The sequence below is a fragment of the Epinephelus fuscoguttatus genome, linkage group LG17 (assembly GCF_011397635.1).
Source record: "Epinephelus fuscoguttatus linkage group LG17, E.fuscoguttatus.final_Chr_v1".
Classification (NCBI taxonomy): Eukaryota; Metazoa; Chordata; class Actinopteri; order Perciformes; family Serranidae; genus Epinephelus; species Epinephelus fuscoguttatus.
In genome coordinates, this window is record NC_064768.1 from 33,834,878 (window position 1) to 33,855,685 (window position 20,808).

Consider the following 20,808-nt stretch of genomic DNA (forward strand, 5'->3'; position numbering starts at 1 on the left):
AGCATTGACAAACTGCAGTCTGATCAGTGATCAAAGAGGGTCTTTGAGAAATGGTTTTGAGGTAGTTGGTGTTAGCAGGCTCCTTCCTGTCAGCGAGTGTTATCCATTCAGTAGCCAGACACTTCATGTCTGCTCTGTGTTAGCAGAGCCAGTTGCACCTCCTGTTTGGTCAGGTGTTTAAACTATGATCATTTCAATCAAGCATAAAAGCACTGATTAGTGGGTCTTTTTGTCAACACCTCTAGCAGATGCTTCCGCAAGTTCTGTTTTTTATATTCCACTGTACGTGTTTATTATAGTGTGTGTGATTTAGACAGGTTCAGTCCAATTCTGAAATTCCTCCAGTCAGCTCTGTCTTCCTCAGAAGGAAATAGTTGATTTGTCACATGTCCAGAGCATCAAGACAGATGCTGGAGAGCTTCAACTGCTTTGAGATGCGCCATTAATATTAGCGCTTTCAGTTCAAAAAGCCACTGTTTCCTTAATTCCATGACACACTGACTTTTGTTTCTTTAATCCGTGAATCAGAAAACAGATAACTGTTTGGACTCGCTGTCAGTTTTTTTTTCTGCACTGGTTGATATTCAGAGGCTGTCTGACAGCTGGCAGATGGAAATTATGATGGAGCACCTGGAGGCCACGTGTTGACTGGATCGGAGCTGGAAAGAGTTTCTGTTGAAGAACCTGCGACTGCTGAGGGATAAATGTGAAGGAAAAAAAACTGCTTTCTCAATTTGGATTTCAGGTCAAAACGCTACTGGATGACCTTACTTTCCTTCGTCCTCAGCTTTCACATCCCTGCCTCCTCCCATACACTGCGACAGAATCACCATGTCAGGTTTTTTGTGGTACAATTAGTATAAACTGTGGGCAGTTTTTACAGTGTGGGCTGGCACTGCCTCACCCTCCTCGCCACAAACTGTTCAGTTCAGCTTCTAACGCTGTGTGGGGTCCGCCAGCGTGACACCCTGCTGAATAAATGGGGAGGTGCAGGTGAAAAGGTGCTTTCTTCACTGCAGTGAGAAATCACATGCAGCCGCTTGACTTGTGCAGCAAATAATTGATTTTGCGTTGCAGGCGAGATGGGAGAGATTGCTTGTACGGATTCCCAGAACCATGAAAAAAAAAAGCTGAAGCTCTGAAGCTGAAAATAATATATGTTTATAGTAAAACATCAGTACTTATATTACGACCACTATTTATGTTTCTAAGTGAGGCAGCTGTAATTCTGAGGTCTTAACAGAATGTGATGTTTTAATACTGATGTCACTGATTTAATAGCAATGCTGCTGCTTTAACTGCTGACATGTTGGGAGAAAGGGCAACTGCCAGCCACTGGCCACCACATGAACTGAAGAATGTCTTGCACAGATAATGTTCACATGCAACTATCATGCAAGAGTGTGATTTATACATCTTCACACAGTGACAATGCAGGAGGTAGCAAGATGTTCATACAGCGTGAGGTTTGGGTGGTGGATGATGGATCGTGTCTCATCTTGCGCCAAGTTCGCCTCCCTAAAATAATACAGCATTTTTTTTTTACACAAATAAATCATGTGGCATATGTCCTATATGTGCAGCGATCCGTGCACCAAGCCAAAACAGTGTTAGTGGTATACATTATGTACATTTTATTCTTTTTTTCAGTTTGTGTGTGTGTGTGTGTGTGTGTGTGTGTGTGTGTGTGTGTGTGAATAGACCAGGGAGAATTATATTTATAGAGCAGGATTTATGGAGGACTGTGTAAAATAATGGATAAGCCACTGTGACGTCACGAATTGGTTTGTGGACTCCCATTTTGAAGCCTCGATTTTGGCATTTTGGCCATCATCATTATAGGATTTTGGAGCATGGTGTGAAAATATTTGCACGAGAGGGTGAAGATACCCCTAAGGCTAGCTGCTAGCTTAGCACAATGCATATGCAGCTATGGTTAACTGCAATCATACTAATGCTAATGCTCATTTTTACGAGCAAAAAACAGGCTTAAAACTATCAAAACACAATGTACTTAACGGAGAAACGGAATATCCGACTCCTTTAAAGGGTCTTTTAATACAATCAAATTCCAAACAAAACATTACAATTAACTTATATCAACTGAAAAAACACTGATATAGCAACAGCTACAGCTGTACTCAATATGGTTTGTTGCCTAACCAACATTGTGGATGTGGTAGCAACTAACATTTTAATGGGTGAGTTAATATCCCCTGTACAGTTGTCATAAATGTTGAAATTAGCTTTAGAGACCAAAACCTTTTTTTTTTGGTACCAGGCTGTAAACATTTCTGCTGTAAAGTTTTAACATGCGTATGAGGATTGACTCGATTTTGGAGCCGCCCTCAAGTGGCCAGTTGAGGAACTGCAATTTTTGGCACGTTCTCAGCCCTGGCGGTCGCTCCTTGGACTCAGCACTGTGAGGCTAGCAAAGCTTTTCTCTGGCACCATTGTTCCTTGTCTCTAGAAATTGTCTTTAATGTTTCCATTAGTGTATTTTATGTTCTTTTGACACTTCCGATGTACAGTATCCAAATGAAATTCCCCTTCTGGATGATGAGGACTGATTTGAATATTTTCCATGGACTGTATAAAATAATGGCTGTAGCCACTGTGCTGTCCCCCATTGGTTTGTGGACTCTCATTTTGAAGCCACAAGTTCACCATTTCGGTGCCAGAAGTGACCATATTTGGACAAGAGTAGACTCGTAGACTGTAGCAATAGTGTTTATGGATTACTTTAAGCCTTAATAAAATGTAAACTGGTTCATCATATAAAAATTCACCCCGATACAGTTGTCATGAACGGGGATATTAGCAATAGAAACCATTTTTTGTGTACCGGGGTGTTAACATGTTTATTTCTGCTGTAAATTTGGGTATTTTAACCATGGAAATTAGCTGTTGGAGCCAGCCACAAGTGGTCATTCAAGGAATTGCACTTCCACGTTGGCTTTGTTTTTCAGCTCCAGAAGTTGCTGCTTGATGTTTCCTTACATTCACTCAGGTTAGGGCCTAAGGGCTAATTTTTGCTAAATGTTAGATACCGAGACTCTGCATTCATTTCGTCTGTATTTGTACTTTTTTTTCTAAAAAGGTGACGGATATGGACAAAACAGAGCAGTACCACGTTGGGTGTATATAATGGCTGCACGGACCTCTGCTGTCTACAAGACTGCCTCTGTTAACGATGGTAAAATGCAAAAAGAGTTATCTGTATTCTGTTGCCTTTTCCTGATTTGGAGGGAATTTTCAGACACTGATATAAATACACAATGTATATAAAGCACAACATTTCACTGAGTCACTGAAGAGTATCGAGGTCACCACAACATATGAAGAACAGCCTACATGATCAACAAAATGTCCTGTCAACTGCTGGAAACTAAAAGAGGTGTTTTTGGATGCACTGTGAAGAAGGAGGACATATTGCTGAGCTTGTTTTCTGACCTTGGGAGGTTGTTGGGAAAGTTGCCGGCTACAAATGGACCTGAGCTTTGGTCGGGCCTGCCGTGCAAGCCCAACCAAGAAGCAGAAAATAAGAGGCAGAAAATAGAGCAAAGGACTGCAATTCTGTCAATGAGCCGTGTTGTTCAAGTAAAAATAATCCAGTGGGAAAATATAATCAAAGGGCTCTCCACATTTGACTCCATTCAAGTCAAAATAAAGCAACTGCAAGAGGAAAGCGATGGATTTCCCACAGCGTTCACAATACTATTAAGAGAGAGTGGCTCAGGAACACAGTTGACATACGGCAGGGAATTGTTTTAAGCCATGAGGGCTGAAGAAAAGTAGGGAGAACTGGCCACAGTGCATAATAATATTAATAATAGCAGTAATAATGAAAAAAAACCCAAATTAACCAAAACACAAACTGCACATTCATTCTCACACACGATGAGAGAAATCAAGTTTCCCCATAGAGGGACAATGTGTAGGAGTTGGGTCAAAACACAGGAAGCAGTCCAGCACTGAAATAGCAGGACAGAAAGTACAGTATGGGTGTTGTGGTTGAGGTGGTGGATGGCAGATACATTGGCCTTTAATTCATGACTTTTACCGAGAACACACTGTGAGTGTTTTAAGTTTTAATTTCTACCTAAAGGTTTTGTTGTTTCACCATAACCAAAGCCTCTCCCTAACCTTAGCCAAACTTGTTTTAGTTGCCTAAGCATAACCATAGCCTCGCCTGGGCCATAAATATAGTTGTTTTAGTTACCCAACCTTAACCCAAACCTTAGCTAGAGTTATTATACTTAACTCTTGAACTTTGATTTTAATGTCAAAAACAGGCATTCCACTTTGGGCCCCACAGTGTTCAATATAAAAGAAATGTCAAATAAGATGACATGAATACATTTTGTAAAAAGGGAATTAAACTATCATTTGTGAAATAATTATTATTTAATTTATTATTGGAATGTCATTTCATTATTTTTATTTTCACAGGATAGTTTGATAGGATATAATTTTTATGTCATTAGAGACATATTTATTTCAGTTCTTTCAATTTGTCTGTTCTCTGCATCCATCTCTATATTGGCAAGCTTGGAATTAAACACCTGCTGCATATTGGTCATATGGATCTTACTTGTGCTGGCCGTTATACAGACGTTGGATAATAATCTGGATCACCTCCTTGCCCGCATCAGTTTCCAACAGGATATCAGAAACTGTGACGTCCTTTGTTTTACCAAAACTTGGCTGAATGTTGGTGCACCAGACAGCACCCTTCAGCCAGGTAATTGTTTTTCTATGTACCACTCTAAAGCCCTTTTCCCACTGCACAAAAAACTGCTAATGTCTGGCTTTTGTGGGTAACGGAAAAGGTTACAATTGGCATTCACACCGGGGTCAAATGACTGTGCAGAAAATGCTCGTATTTATGTATCAGCAATGGTGGAAATAGAAAACCCAGGTAAATGCCCTAAAAAATACTGTTCGTCTGTACCGAAGCAGCTCAAACATCGACCAAGTTTGAAAGAGAGACTGAATAGTCTGAAGTAGTCTAAGGCCCCGGTCACATAGAAAACTTTTCAGCAGCTGGAGGGACCTTTTTGTAATTGTTTTAAATGAGAATGAAGCTTTTTGCTTGTGGTTTGTGCTTCACGTTTCTGCGCTCTCGGTGCCTGGCGTTCTGGGTGTATTTGCATATGTACTTTAATGAGGTCAAGCATTGACAAACTGCAGTCTGATCAGTGATCAAAGAGGGTCTTTGAGAGATGGTTTTGAGGTAGTTGGTGTTAGCAGGCTCCTTCCTGTCAGCGAGTGTTATCCATTCAGTAGCCAGACACTTCATGTCTGCTCTGTGTTAGCAGAGCCAGTTGCACCTCCTGTTTGGTCAGGTGTTTAAACTATGATCATTTCAATCAAGCATAAAAGCACTGATTAGTGGGTCTTTTTGTCAACACCTCTAGCAGATGCTTCCGCTAGCTGCTTGAATGCTCTGAACTTTGAAAGTTGGAAAACCTTCAACTCAGAGTGGGAACGGGCCCCATGTTAGCTCTTTATTTGTCATCTTTTTTCCCATTGTCCTGTTGGATGATTTGAGAGGCGGGCCTTCTGTGGTGGTCACGACAACAAGTTTACAGTTGGGAAACAATGGAGGAGAAACTGGTGGTAGTGGTTGCTGGATACCCAGAGCTATACGGCCCAGCAATAGAGAGCAGGTTGTCAAACTGCCCTCGAGCCGTCCTAAAATATGCCTGGAAACAGCCATCATGGAGGCGAAGCTCCTGGACCAACTGGTGGTACTCCCCGTGATCCACCCTCTTTTTAAGGGTCTCATGTACCCACACAGATCTCCGTTTCCCTGTGCCCAACAAATAGTTTGCTGATAGTCTCTCATCATCAACCAGAGCTACAGAAAGTACCCTCTGCCTCAACATTTTAGGAACTAGATACCCTCGTGGACATGATTTGCATGACAAGATTTACGTTGCACTGACACTGACTCCCTCTCTGGTCACAGGGACAATGCAATGTCTGTTGGCACAATGGGCAGTGTCAAAGCATGTTTAATGGGAGCCTGATATGAGGTCACCTTGTTTATTCCTTGCACAACCAACACCAACCTATAATTATAATATCCCACAGTCGTGGCCACAATTGTTGTTGTTAAAAGCCTCTAACACACCCACCGATAACACACGCTAATAGATTAGTCCTGTTTCCATCCTGGATACACCTGCCGACATGAAATTACCAAAGTGGGACACCGCTCTCTCACATCTATGTGTATGTGGCTTTGTGCCATGTTCCATAAATCACAGATGTAGGCCAAAACAAGCCTGACAGACGTCATGCCCGGAAAATGTTTGCACATTAATTAGCAGGCTAATTTGTGCTCCTGAGCTGAAGGGGCGAGCACCGCTGAAACAACGCACAATGTAACGTCATTAAAAAACAAAGTGTTGAGAGTCAAGGACAAATTATAATGAAAATATAAATATGCATGGTTAATGGATTAAATAAATTACCCATAGCTCCAGAGTTACATGGTTGATTTGAAAAGGTAGGTAAGGTAACATTTAGAGGCTGGCTGTTGTTTCCACCAGCTGGGTGGTGCAAGCAAACGTTGTAAGTTTTTTCTTGAAGAAAACAAATCCATGCGTCCTGTATTTTGCTGCACAGATTGGGCACTTGCACGTCCCACCTTGGGAAAAAAAAGTGCTGGGAAAATGGACTAATATGACTTTTCAAATTGTATTAGACTGACTGAATGAAATTGTAATCATACAAAGAGCCATTTTGGGATGATGTGATGCCCAGAAAAAGCAATTTCATTTGTAATGATTTACTAAAAAAACAGAAAGAAAAGAAAAGACAAACGTTTTTTTTTTGTTCTGGGAAAGTATTGGACACAATGCCGACTGTACCCACTATGCCAAAATCAACTCACAGTTGCACACTGTTCCTGGGGGCTTGACTTTATCTTTATTTTAGGGTACTGGGCAAGATATGGCCAAGAAATAAAAGTTACATTATTTTTCAAACCAGAAAATTATTCATGATTTTAATCAATTTTTTTTGTCAAAAAACAAAACAAAAACAAAAACAAAAAGGCCTAAAACATGAATGAAATGAATTTCTTGGGACTTAATATGGGGATGTCATTCATTATACGCTACCTTATAGAAGGCTGCCAGTGATAGTGTGCGTTATTGTGTCCAGTGTGTTTCCATTCATACACCTACAATGTATCCCATTCTGCTTTTGCGTCCTAAGGCAGCCTGAAAGCAGCAGAGATAAACAGCTGGCCTCCAGCTTGTTTTTTCCTTGTCTCAGTGATCAGCACATCTGGGTGATGTTAGTATATGCTGGATGTTTCTGTTTCACATTCCCCACAGCTGCAGAGCAACACTGACACACAGTCCTGTTCTTATGCGTAACTCTCTCTCTGGTGCTGCTGTAGCTGACCAGCAGGTGGGTCTTCCAGCTCCGGTGTATTAATTTGCGCTTATCATAGTGATTTACTTGCACACTATTTTGTTTGTCATGCACAAATATTTAATACATATCTCATACTTATCAGCCTCTATATACAGACTCTACATTCAGTGAATGTAGTGTCTGTAGGCAAACCCCGGAGATCTTGCCTCCGGAAGAAGAGCGGAAGAGCCCTGGTTTCCGGTTGTAGGCTGTTTGTAGTCCGCGTGATGTTGACCAATCACGTTTGAGCCGGCTGCAGTTGTTGCCAGGTTAAAGGGTCCGTGCGGTGAACTAACGAGGCGGAACATAATTGGCGTCACTGCAAACTCTGAATCCATCGCAATGGTTCAGCATATTTACTTATATATAAACGGAAGTCGGAAACTGAAATTCGCTTCCTCTGCCCAAATCAAACCGGAATGCCAAAAAATCGAGGGTCCGATGGGTTCTGAGAATGGACTTTGATCTTCTGCCTGAACCTCCCTGTGTCCAAGGATATTCATTTATTTCAAACGGTCTCAGCTGTTTAATTGTTCTATATCATCATGCTATTATTAATATAAGCAGGGGATATTAATACAAAGTGGTAACCACTGTATGTGAATGCATGACTCAGCCAAACCTGCGTACCAAACTATAATAAACTGGAGCTCCTGTGAAACAACTTAACCTTCATCCATTTAAAATAAACATTAGTTCTTCTGAGGTGACGTTGGTGAAAGAAACGCAAAAGTAATGTAATTTATTACTCTACACAGAGTGTAATATTGTAGAGTAAGTTGTTATTATTAAATGAAGGTAGCTACTAATATGTAATATATTACATTTTAAGAGTAACTTGCCCAACACTGACTATATGGGAATAAACACAATGCTTGTACACATGGTAACAGCTGTTCAGAGGTGGGTAGAGTAGCCAAATATTGTACTCAAGTAAGAGTACTGATACTTTAGAACAATATTACTCAAGTAAAAGTAAAAAGTAGCCATCCAAATAATTACTTGAGTAAGAGTAAAAGAGTATTTGGTGAAAAAACTACTCAAATACTGAGTAACTGTTGAGTAACATCTGATTTATTTGTAAAATAAGAACATGAATGTGATCAATCAATCAAAAATAGTAATCTGCAAATTCCTGTATTTTAAACGATACCCCTTTAACTAACAAACATACAATATAACATAACAAACACTACCTCTTGAAGCTCATGGAGAGAATGCCAAGAGTGTGCAAAGCAGTAATCAGAGCAAAGGGTGGCTATTTTGAAGAAACTAGAATATAAAACATGTTTTCAGTTATTTCACCTTTTTTTGTTAAGTACATAACTCCACATGTGTTCATTCATAGTTTTGATGCCTTCAGTGAGAATCTACAATGTAAATAGTCATGAAAATAAAGAAAACGCATTGAATGAGAAGGTGTGTCCAAACTTTTGGCCTGTACTGTATATATATATATATATATATATATATATATATATGTAATTATGTACTCAGAGGTGGGTAGAGTAGCCAAATGTTGAACTCAAGTAAGAGTATTGTTGCTTTAAAACAATATAACTCAAGTAAAAGTAAAAAGTATTTTGCATTAAAACTACTGTGAAAAGTACAATTTATCCAAAAAGTTACTCAAGTAAATGTAACTGAGTAAATGTAACTAGTTACTACCCACCTCTGCAGCTGCTAGCCTGCTGCTAATTCTCTCCCAAACTGACAACAACTTATGTGCACATATAAGGTAATTCAAAAGTAGGGATACCAGGCTCTGTAAGAAGAACCCCAAGCTACAGCCACTTGGGGAAGTCTTATTACACATTTATCACACTTTTTTCCATGCTATGCTCCTGTGAGCACAGTGTGGTGCCGTGGCCCATATCATCTGCCCACAACTTTGTGAGAGCGTACTAAATCTGTATGGAGCTCTAATGAAGGAAGACCACCCCTGAAAGACCCCACTACGCCATTAAGTCACTTTCCGTATGTAAAACCACACAAAGGTGTATTGTTGTAGCGTATTACACAATGAACTGTATAATCACAACGATTAATACTTGCTCCAGATTCCCTGATTAAACACATTTATCACATCTACTTTATTTTCAGCGTTAATGAATTTTCCACAGTTGATTACAATCATTGCCCATGTGGGGTACGTTTTAGTTGCACTGATGGAAACTTCAGCCGTAAAGTATGAGTGTTAAGATGCAACATCTCCTACTTGGTAATATTATTTAAAACAAGCCAAGCGTGTTGAACAGCAAGGACATTTTTCTCTGCACGGACTTGTAGGAGATATGATCTAGGTGTGGAAGCAATGATTTCATCCAATAACCTTTCAAAATACCTGGATTATAACTGCAAGACTTCAAAGACCTATACTTTGTCAATCCCGTGACGTATAGGGCGCTCTACTAACATCAAATGAATGGACTCTGATGAATTTATGTGCCTGTAAAAGAGGGTTTTGGGCTGAGCGTAAACGGCCTCACATCTGTGCTCAATCTTCACCGTGGCGTGTAATGAGGATCACAGGGCCTTTGTTCTCTCCTTGAGGAGAGATGGAGCCAGGTAGGGGGCCTGAAGCTCAGGTAAGCCTGTGTATGTGCCGCATAGCTGATGGAAAACATTAGCGGAAGGCTGTGGAGAATAACGCTCTGCTCCTGAACTGGGGGTCTTATTGGCGGCCTTTAAACCATGTGGCTGGATCATCAGGGCTTGACTCTGACCAAAGGTTTGGAATCTCCCACGGATAAAAGCAAAGGGCGCAGCTGAGTCTGACATACGTCAGTGTATACACTACATCTTTAACCTGTTTGTGGTCAAACTGTAGCATGTACAAGGTCAGGGTCAGTAGGTCCACCTTGTGTCTTGCATCTACCATAGAGAGATCTCACAGCCAGATTATTCACAGCACGTCTTAGTCTTTGCTTTCCCAGGATGGTGTACTCATGTACGTCAAAAAGTTGGACACTTCTCACCCTCAATGGTCCCCATCTCGGCCATGTAGCAGAAGGGAAGGGACCAAACTTGTGAAAATGGTGGCCATAAAGCCATAGTGGTTGCAATTGCCCTTCAGCATCTCATAGTGACACACGGGGTAACCTTTAGCTTATCCTTCTAACACAGCTGAAACACATGGTAACACATGCTTAATGCTGTGAAACGATACTGGTTAGATTTAGGCAAAATTGAGACAATACTGAAAGATGGTATCTTGATTTTGATGTAAAAGGCCCAGGCCAAGAAATAGTTCTGCACATTACCTTCTGTAAACTTGTCATTTTTACACTTTGTTTAAGAAGTGTCTCCCCCTGGCTGTAGCTTTATTACATATTTTCTGTACAGATATGTAAGTGGTGAGATTCAGTGGCGTCTTCGTCTGAATTCTAAAGATAACTTATTTTGGTTTGTTTGTCTGGCTGCTCTAACTAAGGTAATTATGACCTTAGATATTTCCAACTGGAGGCCCTTTTCATGTGGTGTTTGTGATATGTCTTCCACCCATACCAGAGGATCTCACATGCAGTGACCAACTTCTGAATGCAGCTGCTTATAAAAAGCTAAGATGCCCTTCAACACCTTTTCACTAATGGGACGATAGCACTTTGGTGGTTGTTTATCCGCGGCCTGGATGGTGAAGGACTCTGAATCAGCACTGAGTCCTATTCAAAGGAACCACTTAGAGAAACTTAGTGAATGATGCATGACTCTAAAAAATATGTTGAAAGCTTGTCTTTTTCAGTCGAGAACAGAACGAAGACCCTCAGCTCATTTAGAAAAGTGCTGTTTCGCATTCATAACAAACTAGAGAGGGCTGTTTAGAGGGATCCTTGAGATTTTCATTGAATAAAAGAATGTAGAACTGACACAAGTTGTGATTCAGCCACTCTACACATCTGGTGTGTGGCAGCTCCTGGAGCTTGTCTTATATTCACAATGGGTCATATGGCTGCACCAGGGGTTAAATTAGGACCTTTGAGTCAGATCCACCCCTAGCTCCCTCACAGCTCCACCCTCTGTCCAATTATGGTCATTTTGGCTTTAAAATTCAAGATTGAAACGGCCAAAATGCCAAATTCGAGGCTTCAAAATGGGAGCCCCCAAACAAATGGGTAACATCATGGTGGCTCATTCCATCAAGCCACCAGTTGGCAAGATCCCCATGTCAGCTGTAACATTAACATTATCTAGCGAACATTTACTGCCAACTTGCTGACACTCTCAGATAACGCACCAGAGCAAAGACGTTTTAAAGTCTCTAGTGTTGGCATTAATGTTATGTAACTTAACTTGTTTGGCGAAGACGAGATGAATTAATTCTTACCTGTCTGCTCTCTTCAACAAAGTCATGATGAGTTCTGAGCTATCAAACGCTATGTTTGGGTGGGTGAGCCCTGCACACTTTACAGAAAACACTAAACCAGCCCATTTTCCAGTTTTATAGAGGCGGCAACTTTCTTTGCAGTTTTATTCACTGAGGGTGGTGTTGGTGACAGTCGAGTATTTTGGATGCTGTCTTCAGTAACAGTTGGACCTTTTTTAATGAGGTGACATCACCGGTCTTTCACAGAAACCAACCTCACTGCAGGTGCAAGATGCCTGACGCCTATGCCAGGAATCAGTCATGTGTGCATGAGTGTAAACAGCACTGCTTGTGTGAGTGTGTATTAGAGACAGAAATGGAAATTAAATGAGTTTAATCTGAATAAAATAATGGCTTAATATAGAACTAGAAAAGCACTCAGAGAGTGCAGACCTCCGCCAAGTAAGTGATAATCCCCCCCCGCATCAGATTTTGCAGCCTGCATCACAATTAGGTTATTTGCATCACTATCATTATTAGGCTGTATATATGCCTTCACCATGGAGACACTGTGGTGTATTTATTTCGTTTTTATTTTGTACCAACACAGAACATTAATTTTAACTTTAGAATTACAACACTATTTAGCAAGTAGAGCAAGACGTGCTTTCCGGCCACCAGATGGCGGTATTTTCACCGTCTTAATTGCTGCTGAGGCTGTCAGACCATAGACTTTATTTATTATTTTATCCACTTTGCCTCAACTGATCACCACCAAAATTTTATCATCTGTCCCTTGTCCCATCATCCACCTTTCCTGAAAGTTTCATCAAAATCCGTTCATAACTTTTTGAGTTATTTTACAGACAAACAAATAAACAGACCAACACTGGTGAAAACAAAACCTCCTTGGTGGAGGTAATTAGGTTATTGACCTAAACTTGTAAACTTTTCAGGGGCAATTTGTGCCCCCTTGATCAGGCTTTTAGGGGCATCATGAAGTTTCCTGGGGCATTTTTGCCCTTTGCCTTTGTTGATTTCTGACGCTGCCTGCACTCGTTTGCTAACATGTTAGCTGCAACCATTTTATGTGGTGTTTATATGGCAGTGTTGCGAAAGGCTTGCTCCACTTCCACCAATAATTCAAATACAGAAAATCAGACCAATTTGTTCATGTCTATTATAATTTGGTTTTGCACTAGCATCAGTAGTGTGGTCCGCTGAAACATATTCAGTATTGTTGCCAAGTCAGAACCTTGCTGTCAAGTCTTTACTTACATTATTAAAAGTTCATCTCTACCCTCGGGCAACGTTAGAATGAAGCAGTCTCGAATATGTTTTGACAGCTTGCTTCTCTCAACGCTGGAGGATGACGCCAGTGCTTAGAATGATACACCCAGAGAGGATGAAAGGAATCCTCTTCACCCATTGTGTCGATGATTTCCTATGGGCAGAAGGAACAATTAGAAAAGTAACTCTTAAAACTACATTTTAATGTTAATTGCCAATTTGAATATTACAATGTCTTGTCACCCACCACATTGAAAGCTGTACCAGATAAAGAATCTGGGCTTTTACTAGCCTGGGTGTACTGAGTGATAGGGAAGATTTTGACAGCACTAGAACTGCTCCATACTCTGGTAATGATTACATTGCTCTTCATGCCGCTATAAAACTAATCCCACCTGAATAGGACTGTAATCTGATAGGAAGTCCACAAAGCCAGTGGCTGGGGAGTTGCAATAATCCAAACCCCACAGGTGGATACAATATCAAACCCTGGGAGGTGTTTTTGTAATAGGGTGGAAATCCCTACACAAGCCACATCATATCCCCTGGAGATGGACCAGAAGCAGTGCTTCAAAGGCCCAGGCAGGTGTGTACGGATCTGCCTCCAGCATCAACTGCTCAACACTGGGGTGGAGCTGGAGCTGCGATGGGTTTAACTAGACCTGTTGGTTTGATGCCACAGAGAAAATGGCTTTACCCCTAATGGTGCATTCATTAGTTTTTACTGCCATAACACCTCGTAAAGCATGTTTTGATCCCTGCTCATCATGTGGTGTGAAGCCCAAGTAAGGAATACAATGTGTGCTGGTCCTTTTTCAATTAAAATATATTTAATACTGGACTTTGTGCATTCTAAATGTTAGTTTATATCAAATTAAATGCAACATGTGACATTTGCGTGATGAGATTCTAATAAGCCAACAGTATATTTGTAGCTGGTATGTTATCTGAAATCAGATTGCTTTGTCAAAAGTCTAGCTGCTGAATTTTGAACAATTTGGATCCTCTCTGTGGCTGGATTGTTTATGCTAGTGAATAAGGTATTACAATAATTGAGGCGGAATGATATGAGAGCATGTATAATTTTCTCTGTGTTACTGGAAGACAGAACTGATCTAATTTGGGAGATATTCCTCAGTTGATAAAAACACAACTGATAACGTCTTTACATGTTGTTACAGGCTCAAGTTACAATCCAGAATAACACCCAGATCTTTTGTGGCTGACTTTATATTGGGAGTGAGGGGGCCGAGGAGTGGCTGAAGCTTTTCATGTCATATAGGCAGCTATGTAATGAAGCTAATTTACACGTGTCAGAAGGTTTAAGTATAGCTGTGGTTAATCTGCGTAGCCATGGAGTGAGATGCTGTGATGAAAAATTAAAGCAAGCATAACACAGTATGTTTAAACAGATTAAAAAAAGTGTCACATGGCTTTGATTTGAACCCAAGAGAAAGGACATCCCAAAGCTTAATGCCACTTTCTTGGCTGTGATTTTTCACAGGGACAAGCAACCTGGTCTCACTTATACATTATACAGCATTATACGCTGCTGGTCGCTGTTATAGTTCAATGGTGGCTGACGGCGTCAGGGAAAAATGCTGTGGGACAAGAACTAAAGTTAAGGCGGTGAAAATCTGAGTAGGGTGGGAGGGTGTTGTGGTGTATGAGACTGTATGTAAATGACAAGTTTCACCTGAAAACAGAAGTGTATTTTGAAAGAAGACAATGCATGTAACAGGCTGAAGTTGACACGGCATCCCAGAACGTCAACAAGCAACGCACCTAGGGTACCTTGCACGTCATATCTGGACGTAGAAAATCCATGACCAAACGTAAATATGTGACAAGGTCGGAGTAATAATGTGTTGGGGAAATAGCTGTCAATGGGCACAACACCAGACTGAATTGAATTGCTGAAGAAATCTAAAATGTGGCCAATTATTCCCAGGTCTGGAAAAAGGCTAAACGGGCCTAGAATAGAACCTGAGGGAACACCACAAATAATTGAGGCTGCTCTCATGCACTGTTCATACTTATAAGTACGTAGTTATGCACCACAATGCATGTATAACCCATGTAATTGGGAAGGCTGTGATCATGTGACCAATGCACTGATGAGACTGGTGGATGGGTCAAACAAACACAGCACTTTCCCCCAGGAGAGTGGTGTTCAGGACTGTGTGAAACCAAGTGAAAGTTGAATCATTTTAAGGTAGGTCGTCAATGTGTTTCTTTTTCTAAACCTAACCTACATAACTGTACATTAAGTTTGTAACTTTATGTTAAATGATGTGATAATGAAATAAAAGATAAAGTCCGCACACCAGAAGCTGCTCCTTGAAAATTTATTCAGATGTTACGTTTCGGGCTCCTGTCTGTCCTGTCTGATGAAGGGCAGGAGCCCGAAACGTAACATCTGAATAAATTTTCAAGGAGCAGCTTCTGGTGTGCGGACTTTATCTTTTATTTCATACTTACCTTTTGGTCCAGCACCCAGCATTAAGTTTTTTGGGATGTACATGCTACTTTAACCTGTTATTAAATGATGTGATAATGCCATTCATGCGGCGCCAATTCATTAAATACCATACAAACTGTTATTTGTGCATTTTCATAAGATTTCATAAGAAAGGTTGTATGAGGACATACAACTGTGAATAATTAGTGATTCAGGAGAGGGATTCCAGTCGACTTCCCTTGCAAAACATTCTTCCTATTTGGCAAGCACATGGCTGCAGTTTCTTTGCTTCCTGGAGCTTCCCCTAAGACATTTATTAAACTTCTTTAAAGGTCTAGTGTTCAGGGTTCAGCGTCAAGGCTTTTTTTTTTTTTCACTTGCTCTGTTGGGCAAGAAGGTCAGAAATCCTCTTGCCAAAAGTCAGTTTTTACTTCACCCTTTACAAAGTATTCATGTATTAGTGTTTTTGAAATAACAACAAAGACTAAAGCTGAATATCATGAGTGCCTTCTCCTCAAACTTACAGAAAACTGTACAATGTATATGGGTGGAGTTTCACCACATCCTCTAATGCCACCCATCTAAACTCCTGTTTCCAGAATATTAAAATTTTCTGTACCTGCTGCCTAATTTTTTTTGCGGGTGCACGATTGGTATTGCGCATATGCAACGTGAGATAAGCAGGAAGCAAGATGCCCAACTCTTTAGCTTCTTACATCATCTGAAAAAAATACATGTTTAATTCTTTTTCACCACTTGCCAGATTGGGCAAGTGAGTTGCCCAACTTAGCATTTAACTTGCCCCTGGCATTTGGGCAATTCTTATTGTTGAGCCATGGTGTGTAGGATATGGTGGCATCTAGTGGTGAGGTTGCAGATTGTAACCAACTGCAACTTCTCCTGTGTGCCAAGCATGTAGGTGAACTTCGGTGGCCAATGTGAAGACATAAACAGCCCTATCCAGAGCCAGTGTTTGGTTTGTCCATCCTGGGCTACTGTAGAACAACATAGCAGACTTTGTAAAAGAGGACCTGCTCTGTATGTAAATATAAATGACTGTTTTTGATGTGAAAAATGTGATACATAGGCTATATATGTAGCTAAAAGCTCTGCTGGTTTTCTACCTGGACTATAGAGGGAATCGCTTTGTTGTTCTTGTTGGTTCTGCAACGTAGGGAGTTTTTTTAAACTCTGAAATTGTATCCGCCACAAAATCAGGGAGAAAGTCATCAGTCTTTAGTTAAGCAAAGCGTCTAAAGACTGACTTGTGAGTCTACAGACATAAACAAGACCCACAGAATATAATCAGGTAATACAGTCAAAGAAAAGCTAATTCAAGATTAGTGGTGCATGTGGTTTGGTACAACAATGTCTGATGTATACATATTGATGACATGATAAAGGAATAAACCACATTTTAAACCTATTCTGCTGCTTACATACGAGGCCTTCTTGATTTTGCCATATGGTGACAGACAGGGAACAAGCAGAATGAAACAATGGGAACAGAAATAAAGAAAAAGAAAAATGCTGCCAGAGATCAGAAATTGTCTCCAGAAATGGACTCTTTGTCTCTTTTGTGTCCGGATTTTTATAAGGCCACCACTGCCAAGCAAGTTTGCCACAAAAGGCGTAAAGAAAACAAGGAACACATTTGAGCTTTGGGAGAAAACCTGACGAACTCATAGAGGCTGCCATTGTTCCAATCAAATGAAACAGGTGTTCAATACAGTTGCACAAGGAAAAGGCACCAGGGCTATTGTTTGTTACAGTAACATGGAGCAGTTTCCTGGAACCAGATGTATATGGCATGCTTCTGCTTACTGGAACATGACTAGCAGTTAGTTTCTGTCTCTCAGTTGGGGCAACAGCAACATTAGGTGTCAGACTGACAATGAGCCTACAGCTAACTAATCCTACAGACTAGATTTTCAGTGTTCAGCTGCTGTGACAATAATGGCTTGTGGACTTGGTCACAGTGAGGCAACACTTGGAAGCTTTTCCTTGTAATGATGAAGACATTTACTAGTTCATGTGGTTCTTCTATGAGATCATAATAGATTAAATGACACAGAAACCTACCCAGGACAAAATGAGGTATCTGTTTGGTTGTAACATTGCTGTCAGACTGCCTAATGGAGAGATTTTCCCTTTTGTCACATACAAAGAATTTCTTACTCACTTTGAAATAATGGAAGAACATCGTACTTGGTTGTGGTATGATTTCAGACATGTTAAACAGCCTATAAAAACACATGATTTAACACAGTAATGGGGCATGGTAGCCATTCGGTTTCCTCATTAAGCTTCCTCCAGATTCAATGTTGCATATCCCCCCTCTCATTTCACATCACTAACTGAAGGACTATTCTGACTTTTTGTTTTTCTTTTTAAAGTTCGGTACCTTTTAGTAAAGTAGTAGCCGTAATTAAAAAAGTATTTAAAAAAAGAATGACTTGTAGCAGTTCTGAGGTGTTACAGTTGGTTCATGTTACAGAAATACACTGCGGGTTTTGCATGTTTTAGTCCATTAACCACAAATTGCACATACTCCAGATTACTGCTAATCGTTTTTTGAAGCAAAGCACATGTTTTCAGTTTGATTACATGTCACCCAGGCAGCCACTGCTTTCCATTCATTCCTTAAGGTGCATAAAAATCAACTTGCAGTGACTTGAAACATGTAACTTATATTGATAACCAGTCACAAATATGGGACTATCCTCAAGCAGCAACCGGCTGAAAAATTAATCAAATGCAGAAGTGCCAAAAACTGAAATAATCATGTTTGCAGCCTGGTACAAAAACAGCTGTGTGTGGCCATTTTGTGTAACGTGGGTGCCGTCCGCTGACAAGTTGCTATCATGGCAACCACATTGGTTAGGTAACATAACCATGTAGCCATAGCTGCTGTTATTTTAGCTTCAGGTCATGAAGGTTAATTGTGATGATTTTGCCGCCTGAAAAAGTCTTGTTTTGTGTTTTGTTGTAGACACTTAAAGAACCTCCAAGGAATCGGATTTTCAGTTTTTCCGGTAAGTACATTTTATTTTAATGGTTTTAAGCCTTTTTCTGTTGGCAAAAATTAGCATTAGCATTATCACAGTTAACTATGACTGTGCTAACCACAGCAGTTGTCATTAGGGTTAAAAAAGAACAAGATGGCTACAACCAACCTTGATGGTGTGTTTAAGGATGCTCTGAAATTAGAGATGCAGGGATGTCACTAGCCCTCTTTAGATAGGAATTGTGCAAATTTGCAGGAAAGCCCAATCAGTCTTCTTTCAGCATTGGCAGTATAAAAACAAAATCGGGGAGTGCAACAAAATGCCTCCTGCCTACTTTTGTTTATACAGAATGCGCCTTTTTCGGGGCAATGGGGGGCGTGAGCCAGTAACAAAACGTGTAGCTCAGCATGTGACGTAAACAGTGACGTGGGTGGGAAGCTGCTGCTGGTCAGTCCTTCAGCGATTCTCTTGTAAGTCAGCCCGTTCTTCACCTTCCCCGTCATCTGACGGTTAATGGCCTCTTCGTGTGCGAGGACAAGGAAGCTGCACAATTCCTTGTCTCCCCAGTTTCTCATCTTTACAGTGTCTGTCAGGTTTGCGTTTCCCTCTTGCTACTAGCTGCTCGCTAATTCCTGCTATCAGCTGTTGCGGAAGGCCGCCTCGGTCTGTTTAAACTAAAAGGGTTCCGCCAATATGTCTACCCTACGAGGTGGAAAATTGGGCACCTCGGATCAACTCACCAATCCGGCTCTGTGTATTTAAACGCTCGCAGCTTGCTGGCAAAACGGCCCAACATTCACGGAAAATCTGGCAGTGTAAAAGGAGCTACACATGGGGATTTCTGAGTTATTTAAACCTGCAGTGACTTTGTGGCCACACAGGAGCAACAATGACATGTCCTCATGTAAAACCGTGGGTTAAGACGCCATTTAAATGCAGTTCTAATAAAGTCTTTATTAATTGATATTGTGAACTTGTTAGCACGGAGCAACATTAGCATTTATTTGGAGCCATCTGGCAAATATGAGTTCAATATTCCCTCTCTTTTAACTCAGTTTTTGGTCTCCACCAACTCCTGAAAAAATATCTGGGTCTTTAGTTGCGCTGCTCGACTCACCAGTTAGTTGCTAACTTTGCGTGTCGTTCTGACATCTTTGTCACAGTAAAATTGAACCAAAACTATAAAGGAAAACCAAAACAATGACCTAAAACACACACTGAACATTATCAAGCTCTATCAGCTGCAGGATCAGGCCAGAGCTGTGTGGATTCATCATTACAAGTGACACCATATTCACGTCACACACAGTCATGTGATCCACTGTGATTGTGACTGGGAGTATGTCTGTGCTTTGATATATATATATACAGTACAGGCCAAAAGTTTGGACACACCTTCTCATTCAATGCGTTTTCTTTATTTTCATGACTATTTACATTGTAGATTCTCACTGAAGGCATCAAAACTATGAATGAACACATGTGGAGTTATGTACTTAACAAAAAAGGTGAAATAACTGAAAACATGTTTTATATTCTAGTTTCTTCAAAATAGCCACCCTTTGCTCTGATTACTGCTTTGCACACTCTTGGCATTCTCTCCATGAGCTTCAAGAGGTAGTCACCTGAAATGGTTTTCCAACAGTCTTGAAGGAGTTCCCAGAGGTGTTTAGCACTTGTTGGCCCCTTTGCCTTCACTCTGCGGTCCAGCTCACCCCAAACCATCTCGATTGGGTTCAGGTCCAGTGACTGTGGAGCCCAGGTCATCTGCCGCAGCACTCCATCACTCTCCTTCTTGGTCAAATAGCCCTTACACAGCCTGGAGGTGTGTTTGGGGTCATTGTCCTGTTGAAAAATGAATGATCGTCCAACTAAACGCAAACCGGATGGGATGGCATGTTGCTGCAGGATGCTGTGGTAGCCATGCTGGTTCAGTGTGCCTTCAATTTTGAATAAATCCCCAACAGTGTCACCAGCAAAACACCCCCACACCATCACACCTCCTCCTCCATGCTTCACAGTGGGAACCAGGCATGTGGAATCCATCCGTTCACCTTTTCTGCGCCTCACAAAGACACGGCGGTTGGAACCAAAGATCTCAAATTTGGACTCATCAGACCAAAGCACAGATTTCCACTGGTCTAATGTCCATTCCTTGTGTTTCTTGGCCCAAACAAATCTCTTCTGCTTGTTGCCTCTCCTTAGCAGTGGTTTCCTAGCAGCTATTTGACCATGAAGGCCTGATTCGCGCAGTCTCCTCTTAACAGTTGTTCTAGAGATGGGTCTGCTGCTAGAACTCTGTGTGGCATTCA